At 36.5% G+C, this 4,523-nt stretch overlaps 1 pseudogene; it reads left to right on the forward strand.

Moving 5' to 3' along the window:
• Positions 1–2,037: 2,037 nt before the first annotated feature.
• Positions 2,038–2,934, forward strand: LOC149198078 (uncharacterized; annotated as a pseudogene).
• The last annotated feature ends 1,589 nt before the right edge of the window (positions 2,935–4,523 follow it).

Here is a 4,523-nt window from a genome sequence, read left to right on the forward strand (position 1 = left end):
GCACAATCCCGTCATTAAACTCTCTTTCACTATACACATGCTATGATATTTAAGAACAAACTTTTAAATATAAATTTTTTTAATATATTTAAAATATTCTTGACTATTCTATTTAAAAATTGTATGTGGTTACACACAATTTTTTAATCTATAATATTTTCAAGCCCATTGTGGATGGTATTTGTGCAGTATCTGTTTCTTTTTCCTTATTGCCACTCATTCGGGTGCGTTAATGTTAGACTATGTTAATAAAGTGATTTTATCTTTTTTATTTTTTTTAAAAAGTGATTATATAATATTTTCAAGCCCATTGTGGATGGTATTTGTGCAGTATCTGTTTCTTTTTCCTTATTGCCGCTCATTCGGGTGCGTTAATGTTAGACTATGTTAATAAAGTGATTTTATCTTTTTTATTTTTTTTAAAAAGTGATTATTAAATTTAGGAGGTAAATGATTACTTATAATTTTTTAGAATTTTCATGATCAAAATTCACCAAGGAATAGATCACATTGCACATTTATATTTTTTGGATTTTTGGATTTTCATTATGCTTTTTTGGAGGCTTGTAGGAGGATATAGGCAATAAGAAAGCAATTCTCATCACCAACTCTAGCTTTTGGAATTTTGGTGTTTGGAATCAATTTGCAAGTAGTGCCACTTGTGTTCAAATCTCTCGAGGTTTTACCCTAGGCCCATAGTGTAGGAGGATTTAAGCAATAAGAAAGCAAGTCCCATCACCAACTCTGGACTCTAGAGTTGCTCATAGTGTAGGAGGATATAAGCTATAAGAAAGCAAGTCTCACCACCAACTAAGGACTCTAGAGTTCTAATGTTTAAAATTGATTTGCAAATAGTCCCACTCATATTCTAGTAATTCTAGATTTTGATGGTTTTTTTTCTAATTTTTTATATTCAAATTTTCATATACAATAATGTGAAAAATGAAATTTTCTCATACATTAAGGTAAATATCATCACAATTGAGACCAAATACCTCACTATCTTATACACATTGACAATAACCATTCAATAGAATTGAGGCCAAATGCCTCACTCTCTTCCCCTTCATAATCAATCCGTGATATCTAACATAAAGGAGTTTAAGGAGTTTTGATAGAGTAAGTCATAATAGGTCTCCCCCTTCATAATCAATCCGTGATATCTAACATAAAGGGGTTTAAAGAGTTTTGATAGAGTAAATCATAATAAGTCTTCCCCTTCATAATCAATCCGTGATATCTAACATAAAGGAGTTTAAAGAATTTTGATAGAGTAAGTCCTAATAAGTCTTCCCCTTCATAATCAATCCGTGATATGTAACATAAAGGAATTTAAGGAGTTTTGGTAGAGTAAATCATAATAGGTCCATAGAATTATGAAGTTTTCGGAGAATAAATTCTCAATCAAAAAAATTTGATTTATTTAATATCTAAAGGATTTGATTTGCATCGGTTATTATATAATTAACTTACTTATTATATAATGTAAAATAAACACTTAAATGCTAAAAAATTAAAAAAAGAAAATCCATAAAATACAACTAACGAATCTCTGAATAATAAAGTTCTCACATGGTTTCTTAAAGTGAAAAGGGGGAACGAATGACTTGCAACAAGGTTGGGGAAGGGTGGGATGACAATTTTTTAAAGGTAAATAAAGGGAGCCCATAGAAAGTCCCTTGCAGCTGTATATTTAGATGGACAATAAACAAAAATGCAGTGCTGGAAAAGAAACGACCGCGTGGACTGTCGCTTTCATATTACAATGATTATCATAACTTAACACAGCTGTCCATTAGTTGGCTTGTCTTTTCTTCACATCTGCGTTCGCCAAAGTCAATTCACATTAGTTTTTCCACATAACACAATTTCGCTCCAACTTACCGCATCCTTGAGACTCGGGAGCATTGCATCTTGTACAGAACGACAGCGGCATCTTACGCAGAAAAAACGTGTTAGAGTTCGATCGGAGAAAGTTCTTCACCTCATAAATCCCATATACACCACATAGAAACCTATTCCACCCCCAACATTTCAATCTCATTCCCAACTCCTTATATTTATTCGCTGTTCTACATATCCTCTTAATCTACCATTGCTGTAAATCTTCAGAGAAGAAATAGATCGACTATCAAAAATTCCTGCCAACGGATCAGATTAAATAGAGACATTGAATATGAAGAGTAGAATGCTGTTTTCCAGTGTGGCCAGATTGGTGATTGCGATGATGAGAAAGGGATTTGCAGCGAAACAATTGCAAAAAATGATGCTGAGAATCCATGATCTGCAGAGGGCACTTATTGGAAGATTGGAAACCACAACAGTGGCTTATGATCGCGTGCTGTTAACTTGTGATGATCATTGCGAGTTGTCTTGCAGCAGCACTCCAGTGAAGGGTCATGAGAAGAGATTATGGGATGATCATTTGCATTTTCTTCTCTGCAGAGCTCTGCCCTGCGTTTGTGCCAGTGTCCATGAAGACCAAAATGGGAGCCACAAAGTTATGAGTAATGGTGATCATCAACAAAAACTGCAGTGTTCTTGTGTTGATGAGACACCCAAGTCCCCCATGGAGGATCTCTGCTCTCCTTGAGTAGATAGACAAGCAAAGGAGTTTATTACAGCGTTTCACAGGTAGATGTGGCTACAACGTCAAGATTATTATTTGCAATACCAGGAAATGTTAGCCAGAGCCACCTAGCTCACTTTTTTTTGGCAGTGCCAGTCATGGATGGAAAGCCTAATAAAACACTACAAAATTTTGCAAGGGGTGCATTTTTATGTGTTGAAGATAATGGAGAATATCCTAGAATAGGTAGAGCTGGTTCATGTAGCTTCAAGATAGGAATTAGTTTCTATTTCTTAGGATGTTGTTCTAACTTCCCTAAAACTATGTATTCTATTTAATGTGTAATGTTGATGAACAATGTAGAATGTTCTGCAAACCCAGACTCTCCTGGTTCAGACTCTCTTTCGTAGCGCTAACCAGTGGGTTTTATTTTCATTAATACAAACATTGCCATTTTTATCATGGTATCAGAGCGCGAGGGCTGAGGATCCTGTACGCTGGAACTGAAATTGTCACAGATTTTGAGTGGACAGCCACGATGATCACTATTAAATCGTCGCAGGTTTTGAGTGGATAGCCGCGACAATCACTATTACACTTCTTTCATTTTTCAATCGTCGCACTTTTCAGGTGTACAGTCGCAACGGTCGCGGAAAATTGATGAAAAACTACGACTGTCTCTGAAATTGGGCAAATATCAGTGACGGTTGCGACTAGTCTTGGAAAATTGGTGTATTTCAGCGACTAGTCTCGTATATTGGGCAAATATCATCGACGATCGTGTAAATCAAAGAAATTGCAAAGGGAGCCAAGAACAAGGCTGTAGCTGACAACAGGAGGTTGTCTCGAAGCTGAGAAGAAAGCCACGCTGATTTGCGTGTGTGTTGCGAGATTGAACAACAGTGATCTATTTCTGTCACAAATCTGGGGTAAATTTAACATCTTTTATCTGTCAATTTTTTTTCTAAATCGCCAAGATGAATAACAATATTTTTGAAGCATGCATGAACTAGCATAATAAGCTTGATGGTTCCAATTATGCAAATTGGAAGTTTAAGATGCAGACTCTGCTAGAAGTGCAGAGTGCTTGGCAGATTGTGAATGGGAATGAGCCGAAGCTCGCGGCTGGATCTGCAACAGTCCTAGATTGGGAGAGACGAGAAAGCAGAGCAAGGACAATGTTAAAGATGTCAATGAAACACTGTATTATACCACACATCAGAGAAAGTAAGCCAGCTAACGAGATCTAGGGAATTCTGAAGGGATTATACGAGATCAGAAATTCAAATCATCTTTTGTTCCTTAAGAGTAAGATCCTGTCCATGAAGATGGAGGAAAATGAAACGATTGTTTCATTTGTAGCAAGGATCAAGGATCTGAAAACCAAATTATCAGATATTGTTCATACAATGGACGATATAGATCTTGTGACCATTACAATGAATGATGTCACTGATGATTATCAAATGTTCATCACTGGGATCAATGCCAGAGAAAAAATCCCACATTTTGAAGCGCTGACAGGTATACTGATGCAGGAAGAAGAGAGGAGATTGACTCTAAAGCCCCAGAGTACCGATATTGCATTGGTAGCGAGGAAGAACTTCTACGAAGGGAAAGGAGGTCCACAACAACAAAACGGAGCAAGTTCACATAAACAGCCAAATCTGACCCAAGGTATGCACCCGAATAAAAACTACTCTAAAACAAAATGTTTTAATTACTGAAAATTGGGTCGTATTGCCAGGGAATGTAGGAAAAAGAAGTATCATGAAGAACAGTAGAAGTCAAAAAGACATGCAGGTCATCTCGCGAACAGTGATCAGGTGCAGAATTTGAGATTGTTCATGGCAGATCGTGATGAAAATGTTGATTCAGACATGTGGTATGTAGATTCAGACATGTGGTATGTAGATTCAAGAGCGTCAACACACATGACAGGGAACAAGCATTG

This window comes from Pinus tabuliformis, chromosome 2_2, assembly GCF_031772625.1.
Source record: "Pinus tabuliformis cultivar Carrire ecotype Pingquan chromosome 2_2, CPIR1, whole genome shotgun sequence".
In the NCBI taxonomy this organism is placed as follows: domain Eukaryota; kingdom Viridiplantae; phylum Streptophyta; class Pinopsida; order Pinales; family Pinaceae; genus Pinus; species Pinus tabuliformis.